Below are 17,962 nucleotides of genomic sequence, written 5' to 3' on the forward strand. Positions count from 1 at the left end.
TTAGTGAAATGGGTTTTGGGTTGAGAGGTTATTTGGATTGGGTTTGTTAGAATGGGTTTAGTTTATTTTTGGGTTTTTTTTGGTTTGGGCTAGAGGGTAGAAGCCCACCGGTTTTGTTGGTCAAGCTTGGGACATAAATAATAGATTGATCCATTCCTTTTGCTCTGAATGTCCGTTGGGCTGGGAGAGTCTTAGGCCCAAACAAATAAGAAAACGGCCCAATGGCTTGAGCCACTAAGAATCTGGAAACGAAATTTCAAATCAGTCCTAGACTTTCTAACAATTGTACTAAGGCCCTAAAAACTTTAGTTCTCTTTCAATTGGGTCCTTAATATAATTGCAATTAGGTCCCTAGACTTTTTTTTCTTTAATTTTAGCCCCTGAATTTTGTTAATTTGTTGCAATTAAGTCCCTTCTTCTTCTAACTTCCTAAATGTGGGTTGTTTACATGATTTAATTGATTCAATTTCATGTTCATTTTTATCATTTGTGGTTATTTGTTAATTAAAGTGATGCCCTGACCTTTTTCTTTTATTTTGGAGGGTAAATAAGTAATTAAACCCTATTAGGGCATCAACTCAAGGGAGGTACACTCTATCCTTTATTCTTGACTTTATTTGACCTTATGTGACTTTATGTGCTCAATTGCATGCCATTTGAATGCTTTCATTTTATTTGTTTATTTATTTATTCGCTTTATTTGTTTAATTTAGTATTTTTATTTTATTTTAGTTCAATTTTTGATCATTTGAAAGGCACTTGAATGCCACAATTGTAATAGTTAGGCTATTATATCATTTCATTTAATTCCTTCCCTCTTAGATTGTAGCAGGCTTCCTCCCCGAATGTAATAGTTAGGGCTTTATTAGCTTTATTTGCCTCATGTGATTTGCATGCGTATGTGCTATGTGTTTAATTGCTTTCTTAGGTTTTGGCATCTAGATATGCATGCTTATGTGTTATGTGAATTACGTGCTCACATGTCTACTTGCTTTAATTATGCACATTGCTTATATATGTGTGTATGATGGATGCAAATGCACGTAACCGTGGCTAGTCCAATGCTAGTCATGGTTGTCCCCTCGAACTCTTGCAAGTCCAATGCTTCTGAGAGAGCGTAGATGTGGGCTAGTCCAACACTAGCCCTTAGGAGCCCTTCGCGCATTAGATCATGATTGCATGGTAAAATCACTTCATCTCATGCATATCTTTACTTTTAGGGCCTCTTTCACCATGTTGCATGACATCCCTCCTTATACGTATAGCCCTTATCCCTAATTTCCCTATATATATACCCTTATGTGTGATACATAACATTAGAATTGCATTTCATTCTAGAATTAAGATTAGGATAGGGCATTTGCTTGATTAGATTAGGGAAAAACCCCTTGAATATGGGATATGGACGAGTTTGGCTTTTCTAGCCTTAGCACGCTCGTATTCCCTCTATTAAAGGGAAAATTGAGTCACGAACATTAGTCCCCCGTACCCGATATGATGCATTCCTTTAAGACATGTATATTTCTATAATTATTTTATTCTTTTCCTTGGAGTCTCATACTTTTGCATCATTCGTGATCTCTCCAAAGAGTCATTATTGGGCGTCACAATTAATGTGATTGGCACCATTCAAGTTTTGAAGAGAAATTTGCCCCCCGATGTCCCCCTAGGTCTAGGTTTTGCATTGATATAGTACATCCAAATGTGATAAATGCTTTGGTTAAAATAAGAAAATCTTTGACTAAATCACGCAACTAGCCTTGGCTAGGTCGAAGGGGTGCCTTGGATTTCATCCTTACCTTCCCCTTCGTCAAATGTGACTTCCGAACCTTTTTCGTTGGTTTACGTAGACTAGGAGTCGTTTAAAAGGAGTTTCTTTTCTATCTTTTTCCTTTAAAAAAATTCATTTTTTAGGTGACTTGGTACACCTTAACTCTATACCAAGTGGCGACTCCAATTTTTATTTCAAAAACCCTTTTTAAACTATATTTTGGGTCAAATCGTCGCATTTCCAAGTCCCATTTAGACCCACTTTCTTTGTAAATCAAAATTCATCTTTCAAATAAAAAATTCACTTTTTAAACCAATTTATTTAAATTTATTTATTTTTCTTATAAAAAATGGGGCGCGACAAATATGAACTATGAAATTCACTCTAAAAGATGGGAGAAAGTGATTTGGTGAAGGTTATTTGAAGATTAAATGGTGAAAAGTGGTGTTTTAGTGAGTGGTATGTGTTTGAGGTGTTAGTGTGTGAGTTGGGTTGAAGAAGAAGGGAGAAAAATTGTGAGGAATCCGTGAAACGGATTCTTCTTACGCTAGTTACTATTCACAATCCGGCCATAAATTGGAGGGATTCGTGGAGGAATTCTGGGCAAAAATTTTTTTTATTTTTTTGCTGTTGCATATCCGGCCAGTTTCTGGCCGGATTTCCGGCTGGATTCTTGGCCGGATTGCTACAGTATTTTTTATTTTTTTTTACTATTCGGCCAGTTTTTCGCCAGATTTTCGGCCGGATTTACGGCCGGATTCTGGCCAGTGAGCCCGAAAATATTTTTCTTTCTCCCCTGACTATCCGGCCTTCAATCCGGCCAATATTTGGCCGGATTTGCTGCAGAAAAAGCTGTTTTCTGCAGTTTTTCCTCCAAATTTGCTTGGCCAACCTTCCACATTCCACCTGCTTTCATGTTCTTTGAATAAATCCAAATTTAACATTAGAAATGTATCTTTCTAACCCAAATACACGTGAAGATACATGATCATGCATGAATATAACTTTAACATGAAACACTTTAAATGCATGAAATGTAACAATTGAACATGAAAAACTCCCTTTTTGCCTCAATATAGACACTTTTGCAATTGAAATCATTTGCATGAACTCTTGCCATTACCACCTACAAAACACACAAAACACTGGTTAAACAACTAAAACTTACTAAAAACAAGAAATTGTTGGGTTGCCTCCCAACAAGCGCTTCTTTATAGTCATTAGCTTGACTATATTACTTCATTATCAAGGAGGCTTAGTTAATGAATAATCCACCATTTTAGGCCTTGGTGGATCATTGTAAGGTGACTTAATAGAAAAAGCCACATGATCTAATGATGTGAGAGATGGAAGTGACTTACATATTCCAAGTGTTTCATAGATATTATTTTGAATATGCACCACTTGAGAACTTACCAAAGGAAATGCCATGAAAGTATCTTGGGCAGGAATATCTTTAAAACCTGTACTTTTTATACACTCCTCAAGAGGGGTGAAAATTGAGTCCTTAAAACTCACCTCTTGAGGTTCAAAGTTAGTTCTAAAGATATTATCATGTGAAATGGACATTTCCTCATTGAAACACAAGTTAGAATCATCATTTTGATCAAAATGCAATCCATTTTTACATACAACATTCCCACCATTCATGCTAGGATCATTTTGCACATTATTAGAGGAAATAACTTCACACAATGCACTCAATTGCTCATGTATTCGACCAAAGTGAGAAGCTAATTCATCTATTCTTTCCTCAATCCTATCAAAACGATCGAAAGTTGTATTTGCTAGCTTTTCTATTGCTAAATCAAATTGATTAGAAAAATTTTCTACAGCTAGCTCCCAAGATGCATTAGAATCATTAGCTAATGGTTCATTTTCTAACTCCCAAGGTAGAGGTGTATTAGCTAACTTCTCTATTGCCAACTCCTAAGATGGTTTTGATTCATATTGGACACTTTCAGGTTGGTAATCATAAAAATATGAATAATCACTATAAATACATTGATCATCCCAACCATAAGCAGGAGAATTGCTCCAATTAGCACTATATCGATCAAAACAAGGATTGTAATGCTCTAATTCATCATAATAATCCACATGTTGTGCTTGTCTACATGTATTAGAAGCATGATAACCTCCACACAAGTCACAAATCACATGATAAGAATTAAAAGCATTAACATTCCTCCCTTGCTCAATTTCATGCATAATTGTGTCCATTTGAACTTGAACATCATAACATCAAATTTAGTCTTTAAGCACCTTATACCATCTTCAAAAGACATACATTCAGTAAATTCGTGGTTACCTCTGTTGAAGGAGCTTTGCACTTAGTAACCATCCATTGCTAAACTTCCATTTCTCAAGCATTGTCCTCCAAATTGACCTACCCTTCTCATCACCTAAAATTGCTTTTAAACAACCTCAAAAGCAAAATTAGTAAGAAAAATAGGTAATGAAACACATACACACATAAAACACAAAAATAATAGAAAATAACATTCACACTATAACTAATGAAATGTCTAAACTAATAAAGTTGTTCTTCACACCGATATTGCCAAATCTTCCCCGTCAACGGCGCCAAAAACTTGACGAGCGCGGGATATACATATAACATTAAGCTCATCCTAATCAAGTTTTACATTTATAAACTCCTAAATACCCCACACGCGATTTATCGCAAGTATACGAATCGTGAGCGAATATAGGGTAGTAAGGGTCGATCCCACAAGGAAGATTGCAATTACCGGCACTACTAAAGTTTCTTTATTATTTAGACTATAAAATGAATTATAACAAGTTAAATCTACTGAAATTATACAAAATAACAAATGAAAACTCCTTAGGTTATGGTATCTCTAACTACTCATGCAATTGCCATTTTTGGATCATTGAGTACTACTATTTAGGCTAGTTATGGTGTAATTTCCTTAAACATGTGAAACCTACTTTCGTAGTGAATCAACTATACTCATAACTAATCCATACCTATTCTCATGGTTATGAAATTAGCTACAAGTTCATTTCTTCAGTGAAATTACATGAAATTAATCACTAAAAACCACATAGGTGCACCCCTACTTTCGTGAGTGTACTCCCTATGTTTAGCACTTCTTGAACCAGTGCTAAATTTCAATTTTCATTGCAAAAATAACACCTTAGATAATCACAATTAATGGTACCAGATTAATCATGATTTAAAGAGCCAAAGTGCTAAATAACTTGCTCAAATCATAGCAATCAAATAACCAAATAATAAACACTAACAATCATAGAAAGTTCAACCAAACCCAAGGTATAAACTTTAAAACACATAATAAACACAAAATCCAGAACTTGTATATTAACCAAACTTAAGAATCTGATACAAAAGATAAAGAGTTGGAGAAGAGATAACCCATGTCACTTGAACTTCAACTCCTCCATCTTCATCTCCATCTTCATCCTAATGTAGCCAAGATACAAGAATGAATGATCTATACTACTCTACACTAAGCTAAACTAACACTTAGAAGATGAAAGAGCTACATTTCTACACTCTCCAAGTTCTCCCGTATGTCTCTCCCTCTCCTCTTCAATCTTGCAAGCTTTTGCTATATAATGATGAAAGTTGGTCAAGAAGTGAGGTTTACACCTCCCTTTTACAGCTGGAAATGATTTTCACATGTCTAGCATCACATGTGAGTTGGTAGAGGTGAAATTGAGTTTTTTGCGTAAAGAGCACCCTTCTCTGACCACAATCCGGCCAAGTTCCGGCCGGATTGCTATAGTGACCTTTTGGTCACTTTCTGCTCAATTTCCAGCTCTGCTCCAATTTTACATCAACTTCAACTGAACTTTTCTTGATGATAAAAGCTGATTTAGCTCTTGACCAAAACATGAAAGTTGTAGCCCTTTGAGTTAGCTTTCCAATGCATCAAGAATCACCTCATTTAGATTTGTGTGGGCTGAGAAATGACCAAAATACCCTTGAACAGTAGAAATTGGCTACTGTAATTCGGCTTTTTGACTTGGAAAACCTTCAAACTGGATTCAGATGTCTTCACCAAAGTTGTAGATCTATCTCTTATCTTCAAATGGGTTCAAGAATCATCCCAATCCTATCATTGTAACTCAAGTTATAGCCGAAATACAAAAATGTGTCAAAACTGTCAAAATACACAAAATCCAAGTAAAAAGTGATAAAAACCTCATTTAATTATTTAAAAGCATTTTTCACCAATTATAGCCAAAATGATTCATATTCTTCCAATAATATAACCAAAGTGACTAAAAATAATATAAAATATCATACAATTATTACGTAAATTAGTCACTAATCAATAATCTAAGAAATTAGCCCAAGTTTTAGGGCTCCTGGGGATGAAAATCTTTGATTAGTGATAGAGAAAACTAAGGAAAATTAGAAGTAGAGTTCAAAGACTTATCAGAGGAGTTGAATTCTTGTATTCTCTTCCTTTGCTAGCTAGGTCTCTTCAGGTCAACTTTTCTTCTACTGAAACTCTTACTCTCCACTTTTATGGTTTTCTTCTTAATGTTGTAGAAATTTAACTGCAATTAGACAAATTATAGTTGGAGTTACTCCATGTATAGCCATTCTTCTTGACGTAACTCCGCCACTCAAACTAACTTCTATCTCCCACTTTATCTCCTACAATATCTACTAGTTCATGTCTTTCCCTATTTTCTCTCCCATGATATATCTATTAAATTTGCATATTTGGTGTTGGTTTGATGGAGAGAGCAAAAACACATTGCATCTGTTACTTAGGCTATAGAATGGGAGTTAGTTATCCAACTCTCACTATCTCCTAGTGATTGAGATGGGATAGGGCATTATCATCACCCTCTAAAAGAAATAATTAACTAAATAAACTACTAGTAAAATAATCAATAATATTGGTTAATTAACTAGTTTTAAACAAGAGAGACAGAAAATTCGGGGTTTCACATTGTGCCCTCCTTAAATATAGTTTCATCGTCGAAACTTCATGTCATTAAGGAAAGATCAAATGTATAAATGAGATCTAAGTTGAGTCACAATTATTAAAAATGTTTATAAAATTTGCAAAGTCAATTTGATATTTTGGTAGTGGTAGTAAAAATTATTTTAATATTCATTTTATTATAAAACACACCAAGATACTAAAAAAAAATTTATGCACAAACTACTGGCAGATTCTCATATTAAAATCTAATGATTTTGTCGTAACATTGACACAATACTTAGCCATGTCTAAAATTTTGAAACTGCACAAATTTAGAAAACTAAACGTGTTTGAAAATATAGAAGTCAAGTAACTATGCCTCTTACACTATCAGAATTTAAAATATGAAGAGAATCTAATTAGTAATTATGGTAAGATTCTTTTCTACATGATATGCAAAAAAATTTTTGTTCCTTAAAATGTAGGACAAATTGAATAGAAAACCATTTTCTAGATTAGATTTGTATCATAAATATATTTTGTAAAGTGTTATTAAAATGAAAATATACTTATTTAATTTATTTTTTGCATTTTTATTGTTATTTTATATATATTCATACTTATATATTTTTAGAAATTATACTTAGTGAATGACTATTTGATATATGTACTTAGTCAAAAATTCTGGTCATAAGTTGTTTGGGAAATAAAATTATTAAATTTTAGTTGTACATTTTATTCTTTTTTTTTTGCAAAAATTATGTAAAATTGTGTATTGTAAGAAATTTCTAAAATAATTATTCACTAGTCGTGCTGTAATAATACCAAGAGTAATACTATTAGCTAGTTCAATAAATGTTTCCAGGATAAGATCTAATTGTCTTAAACCTTAAAACAAGTAAAAAAAAATGGTTCCATAAAAAAATTTAAAATCTTGTATGGCCATGTAATTTGTTAATTTTCTTGTATTTTTCATCATCTGTGTGTTTCTTCAATCAAAAAAATCAAAAAATCAAAAAAGACGAACTCGAAGTCTGCCAATAAATGAACAAAATCCAAAGCCGACTGATAACGTACTCAATTGGCCACATCAGATTACTTTTATGGTTGATGTAATTGTAATAGTTTATTGGACTTTAAATTAGTCATTGAACATTTGAGAATAATAATATGATTACGCTTTCCTATAAACTAATTCTCTTGTGCAGATATCTTTTAGATTCTAGTTAAATTTGTCAAGTTTAGAGCCTTGAGGAGTGATAGGGGCTAAAGATTTATCTATTTTCAACTTGGGATAGGTAGAAATTAAGGGGAAAAAAACTTGGGATGGGTTGGGTCATCTCGCCTTAATATGTTAGTTGCTCAAGTACTAGTAAATTGGTCAACTAATGTAATTAAATTTTAGTGGACCTTTCATCTTTAATTGTCTTCATACTTATGTAGTAGTGTCCAATTTGTAAGTTCAAATGTTAATGGACTTGTCATGGATATACATTCAATTTGTCAAGCTTAAAGCCCCAACGAGTGATAGGCAAACGACTTATCTATTTTCAACTAGGGATTGGTTAGGTTGCCACACTCTAATATATAAGCCGCCCAAGTGGGTCATTATGAATTATTCAACGTAGCGGTGGCCAATTTATAAGCTCGATTGTTAATATACTTGTCATGGATCTACATTTAATTTAATTTAATTAATATTAATTTAATTGAGTTGATAGTGACCGATTAAATAATAACAAAATTTTGTTACCTATTAGTTGAATAAGTTTGTTTTGAGCATTTGAAGTGGTAATATTTTTGTTTTCAATTTGAGGGAATAAATTATTCTTATTAGAGTCTTTTGTTCTTCAATGATTCTATATATACATGAAAAACAAGAAGCAAACACTAAGATTTTTAGTTCATATGTTTGAAAAGACGGATAATTAGGTATAGATAAACAAGTTGCTCCAATAGGGCGCATTATTTATTCCACATATCTGGTTGGGTGAAGACATATAGAAGTTAATTATATAGAGGAAAAAAGTTCTTCAATTATTATCATGCGAAATTTGCATGTTGCTTTATACTACATTTACAACAAATGTAATGTGAACTGCATGCGAGCCATCGAATAATGGTATAGCCCCATAATTGTAACCCTTTGAGGCATATTTGCTGTCAAATGAGACTTTGAGAAGTAATTTATTCACACTTGTTGTAAAACTAAGTTTCTTTGGAATCACCTTGACCGTCAGACCAGGTGGAGCTCGTAACGAAGAGAAATATGTAGCATTTGGTGGACCAACGTTAGTCACAATTCTTAATTTTGACTCTTTTTGCACCTTGGGATCTGTCGAGTTCGCCAATTGATATGGAAGGGTAATTGACGTTGGAGATAAGTTCTTTGGCAGAGTTTCCTTTCCTGGGCAGCTGAAATTTCTATTTGACATTGATCTTATAGCTTTTTCTTTATAGCCATAGTAACAAAGGAACCGCACATAGTCTTTGGTAGTGGTCTCAAATACTAAACCAGGATGAAGAGCTCCAAGAGGGCCGATTTCCCCAACCCCCATTTCATGAGGATTTCCATTGTAATTTGAAGTATTTGTGATTGGTTTTCCCAAGTTGTTAGATGTAGTAGCTGCAATAAGAAAAATAAGTTAAAACTTTTGTTGAGCTGATAAAGAAAAAGTTACAATTCACGGCATGTAGACCAAAGTGACAGCAAAAAATTCGAGGGTTTCTTCCGTTTTCACCCTAAAACCATGACATGATAACATTTTTCCGTTGTCACTATTTTTAGGCATAATGCTCAAATGCTTTTATATTCTAGTGCTTTATTGTGATTATAAATTAACTAAACAAAACTAAAACGATATTAATTATTTGAATAATTAAGTCAATATTCAAGACACAACGCAAACGCATAACAAGATGACGTACGGACGATTAAAATTTTCGTTGGAATCTCAAAATTGTTTATTAGTATTTTATATGTCTTTGCATAGAAGTGCATGAAACAATTTAAAGTATTGTGATAGACGATATTCCCAACCGATGGAATGCATAAACTAATTAAAACTAGTGTATTTTGTGTGGACAAACTTTGATCAATTCATTTTGCTAAACTTAGACGCAATACATAATCATGTATTATTTTATTTGTATTTGAAACTCATTTTGGAGTGCAAAATGCATCCTATAAATTTTTATGTACAACAAGGCAAAATGAGAAGAATATAAGAAACAAAAAATATTAATAAGCATCATTTTTTTCTATGTCAGTGTTATGTTTGTCCTCTTGCAACTTATTTTTATTTATCTTTCTTGTAGACCAATGTTCCTCCCAAATATGGTACAAGTATTCAAAACAATGCATGATAATATTAATGGACGACTTTTTTTTTTTTTTGGGGTCATTATACCTGTAGTCATCAGAGCAGATTTGATCATTGAATAGCTCCAATTTGGGTGAATAGATTTAACAAATGCCATAGCCCCAGTAACATGTGGACAAGCCATTGATGTTCCAGATCTTATGCCAAACGATGATGGCTTCATTCCAGGAAGAAGGTCACCCATATTACTTTCTGGAATCATTGCTGCTAAAATTGCGACCCCTGGAGCTACAATATCAGGCTACAAATATATGTTTTCAAATTTTAATGTTAGTTTAAAAATGAACCAATAGTGATGTTGAAATTAAATGCTTGAATCAAACTTAAATTTGTACTTTTATCTGTTATATAACCTTAAGAATGTCTTCTGTCAGTGTTCCAGGACCTCTTGAAGAGAAATCTGCAATAATTGGAGCTGGCTTAAAATTGGGAACTTCAAATGTTGGAAGTATCGTTGCTGTTGGATTCCTGTTTTAGAGAAAATTACTTGTGACCATCCAAATTACTTGCAGAATGACTAGGTTCTAATTGTGTGGTAAGCATGGTCATTCTTCTATTGAATGTTTCTCAAATGTAGATTGGGTAGGTTCTATGATTGATCAAGATCTATGAGTGGAATAGCGCTAATGAGACTTGATCTTTTCCTCCAATTTACGCCTACCTTGACACCTTTTTCTTTTTAATCCTTTTTTCTTCTATATTTTTCCACACCCTTAATTTTTATTGTAAGTACTAAATTGCTAAACTTTTTCATCAAATCGAAATCTTTGATATAAAATGCAATGCGATGTGTGTTGTATTGGCCCGTTGAGATGTTATTCATTCTTGAGATACTACAATGCATACTTTACATAAAGAAGTTAAATGGCTCGTGTAACTTCTCTAATATATGTATTTTTCCTTTCCAGTGTTTACTTCCGAGTTTTACAATTTATAGAGGAATTCAAAAAAGTTGATCACATATAGGTCAATCTTTTAAAATTTAAAGAAGGTTAGTGTAAATGTGAGATCTTAACTCAGGACTTCTCGTTTCCATTCCCTCCCTACATACTATCCAATCCATCCCTCCCCAATTAAGTAATCATTGATAATAAGCAATACATATACTTTATCTACCTTGTGAATAAGCTATGATGATCTGTGAAGCAAGCCACTTACTATGAATAAGTATCTAAAAGTTTTAATTACATGCCTTTAGGTAACCATGGGCATAAGTTGCAATTAAAAATAATGAGACAATAGGATAAAAACAAGAAAAAAAAAATACTAAATTTAAAGATTGCTTAAATCTAACGTAATTACCAATTTAAATAATAAAATCAATGCTTAAAAAATGTTGCACGTAATAATGAAAAACTAAAAGCATAAATGCTATATCAAGTAATTTTTTCTTTCACCTCCCGTGGGTAGCTCGGCTGGAACCGGTCGTCTGTAGTTATAGCAAGGTCTCAGGTTCAACCCTCACGTGCTACCGTTGTTGAGTATCTTTGGGGCAAAGTTCTGCCCAACCTAGAGGGATTAGCCTCCAGACCTGGAAAAAAAAAAGTAATTTTTTCTTTCAAAAATTATATTTACATTGAAAGAATAAACTTGCTTTCGTTTAATACTCTTCCACTTTTTCCCACCTTCTAATAAAAGTAAATTGACGTCATCATACAATTTGAAATTTGCTCATGGAAACTATTCATAGAATGTCATTCAAACAAACTTTAATAAATGTTAGTAGTATACTATTTTAGAAAGAAGTATTTTCTAATTACTAAGAGGTTACAATACGTAGTTGCACTACTTTTTTTAATTAATAGTTAAAATATGGGTGCATGGGTCTATGTAGGTTTGGATTTTAAATCTGAATTATTCAAAACAAAACTCTACTCTGATCCATAAAGAACTCTTAGAGGGTCTCTGTCTGGTTAGGTGTGATTAGTTTGGAAAAAAAAATTAGATTAAGACTCGTGGAAATAATGATGGGTCTGGTTTGGGTTTGACCCACTATATATGTAACAGTTAAACTAAAATTATTGTACAAGTATATTGTTTATATAAATTATGGAATACTTGTATAAATTTTAATCTTATTGAACTCGTGTGTCAATTTTCATTCCACAAAATATAAATGGAGTCTTTTGGAATTTAACCAAAAAACATTTTATCCTCCATAAAAGATGGACAAGTTGTTCCAAAAGCATTGAGTTAAATGCATATTTGACATTTCAAAGAAATATAGATTCAATTAAACAACGAATCCACATATCAAATGAAAAATGATAAACAAGTTGAAGATACTAAAACATGACGAAATTACAAAAAAATATGTTAAATAGTCAAAATGTTTACAAGGTGTAAGTTTTGATGTATACATATATACTTAGCCATATATGTAGATAGTTAAGATTATTGAGAAAAAATGAAATTGCAACTTCTGATGAAGTAAAGAAGAAGGATACTAGATAATTTAAATTTAAAAATGTATACTAGATAATTTTTTTCTAACAGGGGAGAGGTGGAGGTGAAATTTAAGAAGTAAGAAAGGGATATGGGTTTTAGAACCCAAGACCTCTCTAATTACTAATATTTCATTTTTAGCCACTAAACAAAGCCTTCTCGGCAAAATTGAAAAGCTAGCTACTCTTGAATTAAAATAAATGACTTCACATGCATGGATTTAGAGAGGAAAGTGTTACTCTTACTTGGTCGAATTTAGATAGTTGAGAATTGGAGATCCTGACGACAGCTTCCCAACTTCTTCTGTAAATGGAAATATGCCGGAATCAAGTAGTGAACTTCTTTTTTCCTCATCAATTAATATCAAACCCTCATCAGCTTTTGCATCTTCTACTACCAGCTTCTTGATCATCGATCCTTGATATTGTTGGGTTATCATTCAAACAAATCACTCTATTTTTCCAGCAACTTTTTTGCTATCTAACGACCCTGGAGCACAATTCCTGCATAGCATAAGAAATATTAACTGTACATGAAACAAAAGTACGTGTTGTACGAGAAGTGCAGACATATATAGTTGCAATCCAGAAAAATTTAGGAGAGGAGATACACTTTTAATTACTATTATTCGTACGTATATTAAACAATTACATGAGTTGGAAGAAGAGAAACAAACTTTTGCATGAATTCACACAAGTTTGGCTATGCAGTGATGGATTATCGTACCCATAAACTCATGTCTTTGCTAACAGAAACGGAGAAATGCAGATCTAATTCTAATATTTGGTCTGCCTGTGTATTATGTTAATTAGTTCCTAATGTTTCAATCAAGTCGAATATGGTTTCTAAGTTTAGATAGATTTATGACAATTGATGAAAATTCAACAATTCCTTACTCTCATAGTCGAATTTCCATTAGTTAACAGATTTTAACTGTACGTACACCTTTAGTCCCTAGTATTTTTTAATCATTATAATCCCATAAATTCCAAATATTGATGTTGAGGATTTTAGAATGAAATTATAATACTATATGCAAATTAAGTTGATCATTCAACAATAGGGACCAGTTTCGCATGCAGGCCAAATATTGGGGAGAAAAACAACATTCTCCCTAAAAGAAAAGTTGAATAGCTTTACAAGTACTTAAATAACTGAGGGATAAGTTCTCACTATTTTTCCATTTTAGTTCATTAAGACAAAATGACAAGATAAGGGGAGCTTAATTGCTAGGGATAATTTGTCCATAAAAGTTAAGGGCCAAAAATTGCTTTATTAAGACAAAAAATGAAAGCAAAAGAGTGCCAGGGATAAGTTCTATATATTCTAGTTATATAATTCCAAACGCAGGCAGCGTACAGACTCATCAAAAAGTCCCCACTCACATTAATTGTACTTGTTTTTCACACAGTTTTCAACCGCTGCTCTTCCAAAAAAGGAAAAAGAAAAAAGTTCAACAATGGTCTAATTCGAACTTAATTTAGTTGTTCCTTGGCAATTTTGGTCTTATTTATGTTTAAGCATTTTAAGAAGTCAACATTCATACAGGTTCAAATCCCCTTCTCTGCTTCTAAAGTTCCACCCATCCTCACCGGAAATTTTTTTTTTTTAATTTTTTTTAAAAAAGTCAACATGTCATCCGATGGACAAATAGAAAAGTTGTATTAGAAAACCAAGGATTACTTTGCATCTGATGGAGAGACAAAAGGAGCTGCAACATTTTCTCCAAATGCAAGAGGATAAGCTTTTGATGAGTACTTGAGAGGCGAGAAATTAATTGCAGTCCCCTATTTTACATTGTTTGGAACAACAAAGATGAAATTCTAGATTTTGTGAAAAAAGCAGACTCAATTGCAAATCTATAAGCATATATATAGTCATATACACAACATGTGTTGCAGCAGCCAAATACATTCACAGGCACAATCAATATAATTTAATTGTGTCAAATTCCAATGTGATACTTTCTTTAGTCTAAACACGATGACAAATAACCAAATCTTATCTTAGTATTTCCAGATACGAAATTAAACAGTATAAAACAAAAACCCTTAAAATGAGTAAATTGCTAAACTCGGTGGAAGTCCAGCCTTATATTCGAATATGGGTTGGACACCCGTTAAGAGAGGTCTCAAGTGTTGATTTTTTTTAAAAGTGAAACTAATTTAGAGAAGTGTTTAAATGCTGGATTGTAATAAATGTCAATGCGATGCATTAAATTGATAAGTTAGAATAATCTAAGCATTTTGGACTTGTAATTTATATTCAAAAGTTATTGAATAGGCCGCACTGTCCCAGACATTAGATGCTTGATTTATGGGTCCAGTAAATAAACCAAAATTTCAGATTTTCCTGGACATTATAGACTCGGTTTATGAAATAACGAAGAAACCATTCCAGATCGACTGATAGTATGACAAACATAACATTAAACACGAAGTGAATTATACTCCTAGCTAATTGATGTGGTAGTCTTTATTTGAACCTTAATTAATCGAGTAGCTAAGAATGAGATCTCAGGATTTAGAGATCCTACATCCTAATCCCTCTTCCCCCTTCTCGCAATTTAAATTCCATCCCTTCCCTATTAGGAAAAAAGAAAAGACAGCACAAATTTCTTAATTTATATATACCTGATAGGATCTTTTGTTTCCAAGAATCACAATGGACTGCAAATCACGGTCGACAGTAGATGCTGCCACAGTGAACAGCCATGGTGCTGAATTAACAACGGTATAAGGTTCAGGCCCTTCATTTCCAGCTGAGCATATGACCATTACTCCTTTCTCTGCAGCATGGAAAGCCCCAATGGCTATTGGATCACTCAGAAAATCAGGCTGAAAAACTGAACTCTGACCGACCGAAATTGATATGATGTCCACCCCATCACTGAGGGCATCTTCGATTGCTTTGAGGATGGTGGAACCGCTACAACCATCTGTTGAGCAGGCCTTGTATGCAGCTATTCTAGCAGAGGGTACTCCACCCCTTGCTTTGCCCCTTGCAAGGCCATAATAACTGGCATTAGCAACTGCTGCTCCAGCTATTGCATCTCTTGGTGAGCCTTGACGCTTATTTGGTTTATTGGTAGAAAGATCAAAATCGTCATAGAATCTGGCGCCTATTATTTTCCTAAAACATGTGTGATGACCAGAAGTTAGATTACAAGAATGATATGACCCTATAGTGAATTGCACCTTCAACACCAATTAGATCCCAAATTCAGGTAAAAAAAGCCAGCTAGAATTGGTTTTATCACTTGCTATAAGCCTCTAACCAATATTCCTTCAAAGTTTTTAATTATTCACATAACCTTTGTAGTTCCATATAAAGTGAAAATTTGATGGAAATAGTCTACAAAACAGCATTAATTAAAATGCTCATATTACCCTAACTTAAGCGCTAATTTAAGACCTCCCACTTAAAAAAAGAAAAAGAAAAAAACACTTACCTTAAATGGAAGTTTAACCTCTTTGTTTCAAACTATAGGGGGATTCAACAGGATAATATGTGGATAAATATAAAACTACAAATGGGTTAAGTGAATATTTATTTAAAATGATAGGTGGGTTTAGTGGATATTTTAATGTCATCACACGCACTTTTGGAGCGTGTCTCGATCAATCACCATAACCAGATACGCTTTCCATCTATTTTCTATTTTACATAAAATCATAGCGAGATTATGTGAATATTTTAAAACACCAAAGAGCCATGTGGTATTATACAAAAATAAGGGAGTAATGAGTAATTTACAGTGCTATTTTGTCTTTAGTCTTGTAAATTTGGTTCTAAATTCTCATGCTAGAGCCAGGCACAATAACTTTCACTCCCCCCTTAAGAATTGACTAAAGTCTATACTCATACTTTACGTTTAAATATAAGGCATATTATCTATTTTTAATTGTTTTGGCTATATATATATATATAGGTATGTATGTATGTATGTATATATTTGAATGAAGAAAATATGAATACAATCCTTTTGTCAAGTTATATAAACTAAAAGGATGATGAAATTAGTTTGCCGAATACAGAGTTTAATAATACTTTCTAAGCTTGGCAACTGGGGATGGAAAGAGTGTGGGGAGGGGAGGGAGGGTAAAACAAAACAAAATTTAATAACACTTTGTGTTTACAAAAGTTTACTGATTTTTTGTATTGTTGTTACTCGCATCAAAGTCTAATGATAAGAAGAAACAAAAAAGAGTAGAGAAACATTAATTCCAACATGGACAAGAAAATTTTCTAAGGATTCTGTTAAAGAAAATATTTTCTTAATTTCTATCATTGTCACTATTTGTATAATCTCATTAAAGTTTAATAGAAAGGAAAAAGAAGATAAAAGTGCGCATTAAACTAAAAATGAATAAGGTGAATTTTTATGAAAAATAAATAAAAAATATTTTTCTTTTTATCAGTTTAATACATGTGTACAAAGAAGATTGTTGATCATGGTATATACCTTGATAGTTTGTGCATTTTTTTTTTAGCTTTAACAAGATTTATATAATGATCGGAGTAACACTCAACTAAATAATATTATAAATAAACATACAAATAATGGAAAAAATTAGAAATTCACATATATTGACACTTTAATCTAGGATCTCTTGTAGCTGCATCTTTAATTCTAGTCACTAAATCAAAATCTCATGACATAGTGGTCAAGATTAGTATATAGCTTTGCAGTGAAGGACCAAAAGGATTAAAGTAATTTATCTTGTTCCAAAATCAAATCCAAAGTTTGGATGAAGTTTTATGACAACATCAACATGATATCTACTCAAAGAATATTTTGAGACAAAAACATGAGAATACAACAATAACAACTAATTAAGCAAAATGTACAGCAATGCACTGCGAAATCTTTGCCGAATTCAATGCATAAAAGCAAATTGACATGATCAAAACACTACTAATTCAATTAGGCAAATGGAGAATTGACATGGAAGTAATAAAGAGTGTGTTTGGTTTGCACTTTATCTATATTTTATTTATCTACACTAATTTACTTGTATCATTAATATATTTTTTAATTATTTTTTTATCTTACATACATCATATTAAAAAGCAGTAATTTTTTAAAATTCATCAAGTTGCTTGAACATTAGTACTATTGCACGTTGCCTCTCCATCGTCTTGTTTGGTTTTAACGCTTAGAACAACTGCTTTTGTCTTTATTTAACATGGTTTCCCTTTTGTTCAAAGTTATTAGACATTGTTTGGATTGTAGTTTACCCAACAAAATTTTTTCGTTTTCTAATTACACTTTTTATTATTTTTTTACCTCACATATATCATATCAATACAATATATTTTTCTATAAAAATTCCTAAAAATGACAACACAAATGAAACAACTTTTGATTGATTGAGATCAAATTACACACTTTTGAGGCCCTTAAACCCAAAAGCTTCACAACGAAT

General features: G+C 32.6%; 1 pseudogene; it reads right to left on the minus strand.

Annotated features, from left to right (window-relative positions):
- Positions 1-8,771: 8,771 nt before the first annotated feature.
- Positions 8,772-15,860, minus strand: LOC113752118 (annotated as a pseudogene).
- Between the last annotated feature and the right edge of the window lie 2,102 nt (positions 15,861-17,962).

The sequence above is a fragment of the Coffea eugenioides genome, chromosome 11 (genome assembly GCF_003713205.1).
Source record: "Coffea eugenioides isolate CCC68of chromosome 11, Ceug_1.0, whole genome shotgun sequence".
Lineage (NCBI taxonomy): Eukaryota > Viridiplantae > Streptophyta > Magnoliopsida > Gentianales > Rubiaceae > Coffea > Coffea eugenioides.